Below are 15,389 nucleotides of genomic sequence, written 5' to 3' on the forward strand. Positions count from 1 at the left end.
CATATATATGATGGGCTTCTTTCAGTTTCTGTCTACCAAATCCACTCACAAGGCTTTGGTTGGCCCAAGGCTATAGTAGAAGACACTTGCCCAAGGTGCCACACAGTGGGGCTGAACCAAGAACCATGTGGTTAGGAAGCAAGCTTCTTACCACACAGCTATGCCTGTGTCATCATGATATATGGTTTAAATTCCAATCCCATGGCAACAGATACCATGGCTAAAGATGTGCAAATAGTTAAGTTAATGTTAACAATCTAGTGAAGTGAGGATTATAAAATCTTATTGGGAATAAGTATGAGGTGAAGAAAAGACATTAGCTTTATCTTTTATTTTTTAACTTCGTTCATTTATAGGACTTCAGCCATACTGGAGTACTGGAGCCTCGGAAAAATCAATGCTAGTACTTATATTTTAAGCTTGGTGCTTATTCTATTGGTCTCTCTTGCTGAACTGTTAAGTTACAGGGATGTAAACAAACTGACACCAGTTGTCAAGTGGTAGTGGTATTTCGGGGAGGGGGGTGTATGTATAAATGTATGTATGTATGTATGTATGTATGTATGCATGTATGTGTGTGTATGTGTGTGTATACATATATATATAAACATTTAGCAGAGGTAACAGAGTCACTTAAGGTCCAAGAGTTTCGTGTATTGACACTTATCAAATTAGTCACACAGACAGACACATATTATATATATATATATATTATCCTCATCATCATCATTTAATGTCTGCTTTCCATGCTGGCATGAGTTGGACTATTTGACTGAGGACTGGCAAGCCAGGAGGCTGCACCAGGCTCAAATCTGATCTGGCAAGGTTTCTACAGCTGGATACCCTTTCTAATGCCAACCACTCCAAGAGTGTAGTGGGTGCTTTTTATACGCCACCGGCATGGGAGCCAGTCAGGTGGCACTAGCATTGAACATGCTCAAATGGCGCTACAGAAAACTAAAAAGGAAGACAAGTGAACAAACAACGAACAGGTGTATTAGTTTAACACTCGGGAAGAATGGAGAAGTTTTTGATGTTTCGAGCCTATGGTCTTCGACAGAAAGAGATGAGAGGAAAAAAATAAATGGAGAGAGAATGAAGAAATAGAATGAGAAAAAAATGTGTAGGGATATATATATATATAATCATCATTTAATGTCTGTTTTCCATGCTGGCATGGGTTGGATGGATTCACTAAAAACTGTTAAGCTGGCAAGCTGCACCAAGTTCCAATCTGATTTGGCATGGTTTCTAACACTGGATGCCCAGCCTAGTGCCAATCACTCCTGGCATGTAGTGGGTGCTTTTTACTTGCCAGTTACAAAACACCAGCATTGGCCACAACTATGATCTCACCGTGCTTGACATGTCTTCTCAAGCATGGGGTATTGCCAAAGGTCTTGGTCACTTGTCACTGCCTCTGTGAGGCCCAAAGTTTGGAGGGTGCTTTTCACGTGTTATCGGTACAGGTGCCAGTTCTGCAACACTGGCATCAACCACAACAACGATTTCAAGTGGCTTGATGTAGATGGGCTTCCACACAGTTTGCATTAATTATATTCATTCACAAAGCATTGGTCAGCCTGTAGCTGTAGTAGAAGACACTTGCCTAAGGTGTTGCACAGTGAGACTGAACTGAAAACCACATTGCAAAGCAAGCTTAACGACACAGCTATGCCTGCACCTATAGCAACACTTACCCCATATTACATACTCATGTCTTAAAGAAAAAAAAAAGAGATGTACACATTGAATATAAATTTATGTGTGAATAAAAGACAGAATAGCCATAGCTGGAACAGGGGTGTTTGATCAGGAGTGATTTGGGAGTTAACCCTTTTGTTACCAACCCGGCCAAAACCGCCTCTGGCTCTGTAGTACAAATGTCTTGTTTTCATAAGTATTGAATTAAAATCTTCCACCAAACCTTAGTCACAATTTATGTTCCCAACACTAGCTTAATGATAACTAAGTTCTTTTACTAAATTCTTTGTTATATTTAAAATTAATTAAATGAAACACAGAACATCTCAAAATAAATACGGTAACGAAAGGGTTAAACAACAACAGCAGCAGTGATGGCAGCAATAGTAGTAGTAGTAGTAGCAGCAGCAATGACATCATCATCATCAGCAGCAGCAGCAATCACTTTATTGACATTTTTGTTATTTGAAGTATTTATTAATGAATTGAATAGATCTTAGTGATCATTTTTCCAGAAAATCTATGAACTATTCCTGACAGGTGAGACTATGTCAAAGGTGTCCTGTCTGAACTTGCAGGTTGTATACCATCTCTAATCAGACATACCCAATACTATAACTCAGGTCCTTTTACTTACTACTTTTTCATCATCTGTTCTTTTCAGAATGTCAAGCTTCTAGAATTTCTAGCTACCTACATCATCATCATCATCATCATAAGCGTTTAACGTCCGCTTTCCATGCTAGCATGGGTTGGACGATTTGACTGAGGACTGGCAAACCAGATGGCTGCACCAGACTCCAATCTGATCTGGCAGAGTTTCTACAGCTGGATGCCCTTTCTAACGGCAACCATTCCGAGAGTGTAGTGGGTACTTTTACGTGCCACCAGCATGAGAGCCAGTCAGGTGGTACTGGCAACAGCCATGCTCAAATGGTGCTTTTTATGTGCCATCTGCACAGGAGGCAGTTCAGTGGCACTGGCAACGACCTCGCTTGAATGTTTTTTCATGTGCCACCAGCACAAGTGCTAGTAAGGCGACACAGGTAACAATCATGCTCAAATGGTGTTTTTAATGTGCCACTGGCACGGAGGCCAGCTTGTTGTTCTGGCAACGATCTCACTCGATCTACATTTTTACCAATCAGTCACAAAGTTCCACCCTTGTTGTGATGTGCTACCTTGTGTGCCACAATGACCCTGAGAGTTATGCCAGCAGAACATGAGCTTCTGGAAGGGCTTTTTTTTGCTGGGCAGGTCAAAGGACAGAGGCCAGACTAATATGGACCATCTTTTCCCAGAAGTAAAAATGGGTTTGTGCAGGGCCAAAGTTATAGACACATTGATAACAATATGAAACCAACAAGCCTTGGAAGAAGAAGGCCTTCCCTCAGAGAGACATATGCAGCAGGATAATAAGGCAGAGCTGAAAAAGCAGGGATTTAACTAGAAAGAAGCAAAACAGAGAGCCTGGAGTTGAGAACAGGGAGACAAAGTCATTGATAGCCTATGCTCCATAGGGAGAAAAGGGCTTAAACAAAACACATTTTTCCTATGGACACCAGCCTACAGATGCTGGATATATGAGGTGGTATCAAAAGATTCCTGGACTAGTTCTGTAGTGTGCCAACAGATGGCAGCCCATGGTTGTGTGTACATTGTGAGCTAACAATGACCTTCATGAGGCAGTGTGCTGAGTGGCATTGCTGTGTTTGCTTCACAAGTTGTAATATTTGTGTTTTTGTGATCACATGTATGCTCTAGTCCACAATTTTTTTCATGGACATGAAATTGGGAGGTCTGCTACAGGCACATTGAGCATGCTTTGGCAAGCTTATGGCAACAAAGCAATGGGTTGTACACAAGTTTTCAAGTAGCATGGATACTTCAAAAGCGGAAGAATGTCCCTGAAAGATGATGAGCAATCTGGAAGACATGCCACGAGTGTCAACAGTGGTAAATAAATTATTTTTTTATTAAACATAATTCGTGTGGGAGCCTTTTGATACCACCTCATATATCTAACAGTCTGTGGAGGCTATAGGTGTCTCCCTTTTCTTCCTGATTAAACCAGTAAAAAATCTGCAATGGACCAGTGTCCCATCCAGGTGTAGAATACATACATACATGAAAACGGGAAACTGGCCCTTCTGAGTCAGCATGACTTGAAAAGGTAATGTTACTGAATTTTTTTTTTAAACCAGTAAAAAAGAAAATTCTACTGTGTATCTGTATAATCCAGTAATGTAATCCAATAGCGCTGTTTGCTTTCTTTTTTGCCTCTAACTTGTGTGAAGAGATAACACTAGAAATACAATTACATTTCATCAACAAGAAATTCCATTTGTTTATTTTTTTCTGCTGTGAAGATAATTTCACTGCAGACTTAACATTATTTACAATGAATGCCATCCTCCTTACATCTGAATGATTATATTCAAGAAAAAAACAGTTACAGCTGGTTGTGCCAATAACATGTTGGTGTGCTAGCTGAACTGCAAGTGTTCTGTATTCCTCACCAGTGCAAAAACTGTTTCCATCGCCAAGGTACTTGGGCACCACAAAACCGTAAGGGTGGATGAGAATACACGGCTAAGTTGTTGGTTAACCCTGAGTAGCTCTGAATGAGCAGACCCATGATCAGAGGGGTCCATATTATTTGCATATCTAAGACTTTATTGTCTCAAGTGCCTTTTCTTCTTTAATACAATAGAGTGTGATTTGAGAAGGGCGGCAAGCTGGCAGAAACATTAGCACACCGGGCGAAATGCTTAGTGGTATTTCGTCTACCACTATGTTCTGAGTTCAAATTCCACCGAAGTTGACTTTGCCTTTCATCCTTTCGGGGTTGATAAAATTAAGTACCAGTTATGCACTGGCGTTGATGTAATCAACTTAATTCCTTTGTCTGTCCTTGTTTGTCCCCTCTATGTTTAGCCACTTGTGGGCAATAAAGAAATAAGTGTGTGATTTGAGAGAGATTTGGCTACTATAACTAGTAGGTCAAATAACTGCATGAAGACTGCCTCATTTAGTTCATTGATGGCTAAGTCAATCGGTCACATGGTAACAAACTAAAAAGTCAACAGCCTGTTTCTTGTCACAACTACTGCGCTGACAAAGATGCACAAGCACAATGGTGTGCTGTATCATCTCTCTCTTCCTCTCTCCTATCACTATTCTACAATAATTCCTGACCATATGATACACATGCCTCTCTGCTTCCAGCCATTCTTATTATATTTCAACCACACTAAACACTTCCATTAGTCCTGCCTTCCCACTACTGCATTTCTCTGGAGCTCTCTCCTGATCAATAGTTTCCATAATGGATATTATATTATTGAAGCTCGAGTTAAACATTAACCACATCAAATCACCAGTCTGGGAAAGACTTCACCTTTACACTATGGAGTAAAAAAAAAAGACAAAGAAAAAACCCATTAACTGTCAACAGCTGAATTCACTTGGCTCTAATTATGGGCTGCAAATAATATAGTAGACTGCTGTAGGCAGTGGCTGTACTATAAAAGTAATATGAGATTCATTAGCTTGCAAGGCCAAATTCTAGTTTTCCTGTAGCCTTGAAGAAGGAAATGATAAATTAGTCCTGTATATTCCTCCTTGGAATCTGTACACGAAGACTGAATTTTCATTGTTGTTACACTGTGTCACAAAAATTATACAAAATAAAATGTATCTTATAGCTGTAACACATTTCAGCACTGTATAACAAACCAATGTTCTGTTTTAATAGCTTGTTAACTTGGGTAGGGGTTGAAACAAAAGATCTCTTTGAAGTCAGTTAGGGTAATAACCCATCATAAAATGAATCTAATTTGATTTCAACAAATCAAGCAGTTGACTTGCATGGGGGAGGCTGCATATATGTCGCTATACAACTGGTACATACAAAATATTTCTTATAGAAATGCCGAGTGAAAAGACGATTCCTGATGCATGTCTTTAAGACACCCATACAAAAGACCTACACATGTCGACCAACTTTTCGATCTGTATCATATACGTGTGTTTGTGACCTTATGTAGTCCACCAGACAGAATGCACTAAATACAAGGGTTATTTTGGCACACCAAAATTGAAGCACACCCCTACGCATGCACTCCACTGGTTCAAAAGCACGTTGAAAAATGCAGTAGTGAGGACACCATGGTCACTATTGTAGTGTTTAAGGTTAGGGGATAGTGTTAGGGGTTAGGTTTATGTTTATGTTAGGGTTAGAGTTAGGTTTAAGGTTAAGATTAGTGTTAGGGGACAGGGTAAGGGTTATGGTTAGGACAAGGATTAATGTTAGCATTAAGATTAGGTTCAATGTTAGGGTTAGGGTTAGAATTAGCATTAGGGATAAGTTCAAGATTAAGCTTAAGGTTAGAGTAAAAGTTAGGGCAAGGGTTAGCATTTAGGTTAGGGTTACTGATATGTTAGGGGTTAAGGTTAGAGTTAGTGTTTGGTTCTGGGTAAGGCATTAAATATTAAAAAGGTTATAGAGCAAGGTAAAGAGGTTAGCATTAAGATTAGGGTTAAGTTTAGCATTTGGAGTAGGGATAAGGTTAGGGGTTAGAGTTAGGGTTAGGGATAAGGGCTCAGTCCTGGGTTAGGGTTTGGGTTAACATTAGCACAAGCATTAGGATTAAGTTTAGGGTGAAGGTTAGGGGATAAGTTTAAGGGTTAAGGCTTAGGGTTAGGGATACTGTTAGAGTTGAGGTCACTAGTAAGGGGTTAGCATTAGGGATAAGGGCTAGGGTTAGAGTTAGCCTTATGGTTAGAGTCAAAGTTTGTTTTAGAGTAAGGGTTGGAAGTTAGGGTTAGTGGTTAGGGGTAAGGAGTTAGGGTTAGGGTAAAGGTTAAGGTCTTCTTGGTGATGCTGCAACATGCCCAGACTCTCTTCTCAAACTTCCCATATACTACAAATGTTTTCTGAATGCACAGGTATGGATGTATACACACACACACATGAATACATACAAATACATATATATACATACACACACACACAAATATCTGTTATACATACATACATACACACACACACACACAAATATCTGTTATACATACATACACACACACACACACACATACATACATACATACATACATACACATATATATATACTCTCTATGCAGGGGCAAATAATTTGTGAGAAAAAATATAATTCTTGAAAATTTATTTGCTAAGATATTAATTTTGTTATCATCTGGAATGACTATATATATCTACTTATTTATACATCAATGTATTTGTGCAAGTTCACATGGTAGAATACGTGTGGTTGTGCACAGAAATTTCTATTTCTGTATGGAGAAATTGAAAGACTTAAAGAACTTTTGTTATTTCCTTGGTGCTATGATTGGGAATGTTCAAGAACTACAAAAAAAGGGGGAAAGGGTTGGCTGCTGTTGCTTCATTCAGGTACATCGTATAGTATTGCAAAGTAAACCATTAGTAAGCTATGATCCCCACCACACACATACGTGTACATATTACACCTTTAGAACTAAAGTTCCTGGCTGTCGTAGACCAAACTTCAGTGTAATTAGGTGGAAAACATGGCAATTATGAAAATAATTTGGAATTAAATAACAGAAAACCGGTCTGCTTTGCAATTCATGTTACATGTGTGTAACGTTTCATACTGATATAGACTTCTGTTTTATGATCAACCAATTTTATGTTTGGTTCAGTTGTTATTTTTAGTAGAACTGCTATATTTTTGACATATTGTTGACTGCAAAGGTTGTCAAGAATGTTACTGAATAGGAATTGAAAATAGTTTGTAGAAATACATCTACAACTGCACCAACATTTTAGAACTATCATGATGAAAACAAGATTACTTTTAGAAACATAATTGGACCAGATGGTATTTTGCACAGAAACCTGAAAAAATTTTAGAAGCATCTAAGGAGTAATATTCCATAGTCACACCTTTTGTTCTTTTTTTCCTTTTCCCAGTTCATAGGAGGCATGCACTCAATATCAATTACAGTAAATGTAATTAACTGAAATGATCCGTATCACTTAAATATTTTTGCTTGAGATGATTTTCTCATATTCTTGAATACATAAAAACAGAGAAATTCCTAACAATTTTTCTGTAGACTTCTGATAACTACAGTTTAGGTAATGCTTTGTTGAGGAGGTCTAATAAAACTGAAACATGCATGGAGTTGCCTTTATATTTTCTTCCTACTGCATGCGTCCATTAAATTTTTAACAGATGCAGAATATGTATATGTATATGTGTGTGTGTGTGTATGTGTGTGTGTGTGTGTGTGTGTGTGTGTGTGTTTGTGTTTGTCTTCCAACATTGCTTGACAACTGATGCTAGTGTGTTTACATCCCTGTAACTTAGCGGTTCAGCAAAAGAGACCGATAGAATACTAGGCTTACAAAGAATAAGTCCTGGGGTTGATTTGCTCGAGTAAAATCAGTGCTCCAGCATGGCCACAGTCAAATGACAAACAAGTAAAAGAGTAAAAGAGTAAAGAGTATAAAAGAAGCAAAAGGCATTGAGATTAGGTGAAAACAACACGTAGATTAACAAGGTGTCTGGCTGAGAAAGAGAACATCTCTAGGGATGAGATAATTTCGTCTCTTATAACAAGAAGGAAACTCAAAATGCTTCATACGTGCCAAATTGCAATCAATTGCTTTTGCATCATAGAGTAATTGATTATTTTCGAGTTAAAAAGAGTTTAAAAAAAAAAAGGAAACAAATATTCTATGTGATGTGCAGAACGGAGCAAAAGGGTAAGAGCAAATTTTGGGTTGTGATTTTAATTACAGAATAAAAGTGATCGTAAGTCATAGGAGGGCGTGGTCTGTTTCAAGCCATTTTGATGGATAACAGAACAAGCACTGATATCATGTAAACCAGCAATACACAACCTGTGGCCCACAAAGGCATTTTGTGCAGCCCACAAAACCATTTTGCAAAGACTTTGTTATTTTAATAAATAACTGAAAATTAACATAGTAAACTGCTTGTACCACAATCATACTCTGAAAATATACATAGTAGTATTTATTTAAATCCTTAAAAATGTTTTAGCCCGAAGGCCGCGGCCATTTTTATTATTATATTTCTTTATATTAGCTTCCTTCATGTCTTCATTGAGTAAATTGCTATATCCATCAAAATACACTCCTTTTTTGTGGCATACAAGATATGAACTTGTTAGTACGTGTTTTAAACAATTTTAGAATTCTTGTTGCTTAAAATTAAGTTTTCAGTAGCTCACTGCCTGGCATACAAGAAAGTCATGCCTGTGTTGTATCACTGTGTCTCTACATATCCAAGCTATGTTATATTTGAGCTATATTCAGAATAGATATATGTATAAATTTATTTTTCTTTATGTAACACTCATTTTCTACATGCATATTCTGGTGCACAATTACATATATATCAGAACTGAAACATTTTAATATTTTCTACAGCATTATTTGAACCCTTCCAATGGCAGAAGGGGTCAAAGATATGATATACTTTGTGGCACACCTTGAGTGATAGAATTCCTGATTTGGCCTTTTGGACAAAAAAATCTGTGCATCCCTGATATAAACTGAAAGATATAGAGTCTGGTTCTGAGGAAGGAATAACAACCATAGACTGGTGAATAGATGAATTGTTAGTGAGATGGGTGGATTGAAAACTGTATGAATATATGTATGATTGAGTGAATAGGCATATGACTGATGAAATAGATCTACGACTGACTGAATTGATGTACAACTGAATGAATAGATGTATGATGGATGAAAAGATGTATGACTGACAGAATAGTAGTATGACTAAGTGTATAGATGTATGACTGACAGAATTGATGTATGACTTATTGAATAGATGGATAAATGAATGAATGGATGGATGGAAAGAAAGCTGGATAGAAGGAAGGATGGAGGAAAGGAAAAATGAAAGGAAGACTTGATGGAAGGATGGATGGATGCAAAAAAGGATGGATGGAAGAAAGAATAGATAGAAGGAAGAATGGATAGTAGGAAGGAGGGAGGGAAAGAACGAAGGATGGATAGATTTGTGGATACAGTGTTAATAGGCCAGCTTTATTAAGAGAGTCAGCCAATGGTAAAATTACATTCCCAATGACACAGATCATAATTAGCAAACGCTTTACTGGTTGTGTGAACAGAACTTAACTATTTCCTGCCATAGTCTTTCTACAAATGGGCTGGGGCCAAATATGGTGAAGATAGCTCATCTAATCAATACTACATGCAAACATAAGAACACACAAGCACATGCAGGCATAAAAAATAACAGGTATTAAAGAAGCGATTAGAATGACAAAGATGATTTATTCACAACGCAATGTCACTTTGATATGAAGTTCACCATAAAATATACCACGTACCTTTTATCTTTCACTTCTTTCAGTCATTAGGCTGTGGCTATGCTGCGGCACCGCCTTAAAGAAATTTTAGTCGATTGAATCGAAAGCTGTACTTTTTTTTTAAAGCATGGTACTTATTCTATCGCTCTCTTTTGCTGAACTGCTAAGTTATGGGGATGTAAACACACCATGGCTAGTTGTCAAGTGGCAGTGAGGGACAGCCACAGACACAAAGACACACACACATATGACAGGTTTCCTTCAGTTTCTCTCAATCAAAACCATGCATAAGGCTTGAGTCACTCTGTTAATTCTGCTAAATATTAACAGATTATGATATATATATACACACATGTATGCACACACATTATACATATACATATATAAACATACACACATATATATATACATATACATACATACATACATATATATATATACATATATATACACATATAAATTATATACATATATATAAGTATGTATGTATGTATGTATGTATGTATGTATGTATGTATGTATCTATGTATGTGTATGTGAGTATGTATGTATATATATATATATATATATATATATATATATATATATATGCATGTGTATGTGTATATGTATGTATATATACATGTGTACGTATGTAGATTTTATGAACAAAGGTTTCTATCTTTATGTGGTTGTATTTTTATAACATCTTATATCTTTTACACTTTTTTACCTTTATTTTCCACGCCTATTAGAGTAACATCCCTTTATTCAATGGTTTTTTTTTCATAGAGTTTGTCTTAATAACCGATGAGGATACCTACTAGCTTTTAGCTCAGGCATCTGAAACTCTGAGTATTATTATGACAACTAACTGATTGTCCTATATTATATATCTCTATCTATCTATCTATCACGTGACCGACCAGGCTATCAGATGTTGTTACACATCGCTGGTCACAATGCACTTCATATTGTTTTAGTCTCCAAATGACGCCACCCCGCTGGCTAAGCGAGCAGGCCAATAGAAGAAAGAGTGAGAGAGAGTTGTGGCGAAAGAGTATAGCAGGGATCGCCACCATCCTCTGCCGGAGCATCGTGGAGCTTTAGGTGTTTTCGCTCAATAAACACTCACAACACCCAGTCTGGGAATCGAAACTGCGATCCTACGACCACGAGTCTGCTGCCCTAACCACTAAGCCATTGTGCCTCCACCTATCTATCTATCTATCTATCTATATATATATATATATATATATATATATATATATATATATATATATATATATATATATATATACTGGCTTAAAAGCCAAACTCCACGTGGATGTTAAAGCTAGCTCCTGCGGAGGGTCAATTTCGCCTGCAGCCCCAAACTAAAGAGAGCAATAATAATTAAGCATCTATTGGTACCCTACAACTATGGTATTACTTTAAATTCAGTTTAAAAGAAAAAAACTTGGAGGTTCACAAATTTTTGGAGTTCTTTCAAAATTTGAATTTTCACATATAACAAAATTTTATCCAGACCTAATCCCAATGCTAGATGTTCAAGAACCAAATGAAGAGTAAAATTTCAATCCTGGAATCCTCCTGATTCCAAAAAGGTATTGTCTATGTAGAGCAATTGTAGACTGAGATACAAGGGTCCTGGATGGTAGGACAGACAGAATCTCATGTTTATATATATATATATATATATAAGTTCAGCAAAATTTAGATTCAGATGAATATGGTACTTAAGTCAGATGCACCAGAATTTTGTATGGTGTTATCCATATAAATCCATGGGGTGATTATAATCAAAATAAGCAACAAGAATATCTTCGGTAATTTGGTACGATCGTTTCATGCTACATGTTCTTAACATTCAAATCAACATCTCTGTCTGTATATCTACCCTCTTTATAATGTTATCAATTAACATGGAAATAAGTATATGTATTGATGGAAAACCTCTATAAATGGCTGATGATTGCTCAACATTTTAAAACTGTTTTGATATTTACAATGTTTAATAAAATGATGTAGCGTGAAACGATCGTACCAAATTACCGAAGATATTCTTGTTGCTTATTTTGATATATATATCTTAGGCTTCCCATTCATAAAGGGTTTAGCTTTATGGTGTATTGTCAGATCCCAAAAACATATTGGCCCATATTTTTAAGAAGTCATGGGCCAACAGGCTTTTGGGATCTGACGATACACCAGAAAATTAAACTCTTTATGGACAGGAAACCTAAGGTAATCCCATGAAATGGCCTTTCCCAATTTTAATACATACTGCTCTACATCTTAGAGTGTGCTTCTTCTTTCAGATCTATGTCTTTTACAAACGATATATATATATATATATATATATATATATACATATATATATATATATATATACATATATTATATATATACATAAGTACATAGTTATATATATATATATATATATAGTTATATATCTATAGATAGATAGAGAGAGAGAGAGAGAGAGAGAGAGAGAGAGAGGAGAGAGAGAGAGAGACAAAGAGAGAGAGAGAGAGAAACAAGGAATTGGAAGAGGGAAGGAAAAACAAAATCTTGTATCAAATAAGAGAGCAACAACATAGCTGAAAACTACCCACATTTCCAGTGGCAACCATATTTTTTTTATAAGTGTAATTTAATTAGCAATGTAACAAGATCCCACAATAACATGATAAACTGTATCCTGTGCTCCAGATTGTTAGCCCAAACAATAACAACCGAGTTCCACCTTAGAATGTACAAATATTTCACAATCTACATTTACCTGGAAGCATAGATTGCCAGCTGTTTCAGGTAAAATAAAACAGAGGTAAACATAAAAAAACCAAATCAACATATATAAAAAGGAATCAAAGAATAAGGCACTGAATCAGATTGTGTTTCAAAGATAAATGATATTTATACATATATATATATATATATATATATATATACACATAAATATATTCATATTTACACAAATTATATATACATATACATACATATATATAAAATATTATTTATATATACACAAATTATATATATATATTTATATATATATATATAATGTATATATATATATAATATACCATATACATTATATACATACACACACATATGTATACACATATATGCATACATATATTATATATATACACACATAGATAATATACACATATACCTGCATATATATAAACACACAATGTATATACATATATATATATATGTATGTATGTATGTATGTATGTATGTATGTATGTATGTATGTATGTATGTATGTATGTATGTATGCATGCACACACACATACATACGAGAAGAAATACAAAGAAATGTGTTGGTATTCTATAAAGAAGGAGCTGGTTCTGATAACAAAGATCCAACACTGAAATTTAGTTGTCAACAAATATATAGAATTACATGTGTTAAATTCTAGAAAGGTGTGTATATGTAAGTATGTATGCACATATGGAGGCATATGTGCATATGTTTGTATGCACAACTGTGTTTGTTCATGTGATGTATTTGGTCATGTGTGCATATATTTCTGTGTATTACTATGTATGTAAAATGTGTATATATATTAATATGTGATTGCATATATGTGTGTGTGTGTTGTGTGTGTGTATGAATGTAGATCTGCATGCATATGTATATCATGTATGTAAATGAATACTGCATGTACATATGCCTATACAGGTGTGTGTATGCATGTGTAACATTTCTGTATGCATGTGTCTTTATTGTGTTTATGCTGATGTTGATATTTTTACCAACCACCTGCCATGGTAACGACTACATAGAAGAAATATGCAATACATATACATAGATATTATACACATATATATGCAATATATATATATATATATATATATATATGCAATATATATATATATATATATATATATATATATATATATATATATATATATATATAAAATATATTTATATATACACAAATTATATATATATATTTATATATATATATATATAATGTATATATATATAAAATATATAATACATTATATACATACACACACATATGTATACACATATATGCATACATATATTATATATATACACACATAGATATATATACACATATACCTGCATATATATAAACACACACATGTATATACATATATATATATATGTATGTATGTATGTATGTATGTATGTATGTATGTATGTATGTATGTATGTATGTATGTATGTATGCATGCACACACACATACATACGAGAAGAAATACAAAGAAATGTGTTGGTATCTTCTATAAAGAAGGAGCTGGTTTCTGATAAACAAAGATCCAACACTGAAATTTAGTTGTCAACAAATATATAGAATTACATGTGTTAAATTCTAGAAAGGTGTGTATATGTAAGTATGTATGCACATATGGAGGCATATGTGCATATGTTTGTATGCACAACTGTGTTTGTTCATGTGCATGTATTTGTCCATGTGTGCATATATTTCTGTGTATTACTATGTATGTAAAAATGTGTATATATATTAATATGTGATTGCATATATGTGTGTGTGTGTGTGTGTGTGTGTGTATGAATGTAGATCTGCATGCATATGTATATCCATGTATGTAAATGAATACTTGCATGTACATATGCCTATACAGGTGTGTGTATGCATGTGTATACATTTCTGTATGCATGTGTCTTTATTGTGTTTATGCTGATTGATATTTTTACCAACCACCTGCCATGGTAACGACTACATAGAAGAAATATGCAATACATATACATATGCATATATTATACACATATATATGCAATATATATATATATATATATATATATATGCAATATATATATATATATATATATATATATATATATATATATATATAATATAAAATATATATAGAAATATTATATACATACACAAACACACACATAATATATATACACACACACACGCCACACATGTACAGAGGGAGAAGGAGAAGGAAAGAGAGAGAATAAAAAAATAGGTGACATATAAAAATTTACATTTTTCCAGTGTTTCCATTTTTTAAAAATTTCATGAATGCTTTCCAAACATAATATACCTTCTATATATTACATTATTGTGAAAACTTTCTTCAAGAATCAAAGTTCACATAGCTGTCTATTTATCCTTGCATATATGTATATAAATATGTATGTATATATGTGTGTGTGTATATATATATATATATACACACACACACGCACATACATATACATTGGAAACCCACGCATTACGTAAGTAATGTGTTCCTGGAAATCTTGCTGTAATATGAAATTAATTTTCCCATTGAGCTTTATATTTTAAAGTGAGAATGCATGCCGGTGGAT

Source organism: Octopus sinensis, linkage group LG6 (genome assembly GCF_006345805.1).
Source record: "Octopus sinensis linkage group LG6, ASM634580v1, whole genome shotgun sequence".
Lineage (NCBI taxonomy): Eukaryota > Metazoa > Mollusca > Cephalopoda > Octopoda > Octopodidae > Octopus > Octopus sinensis.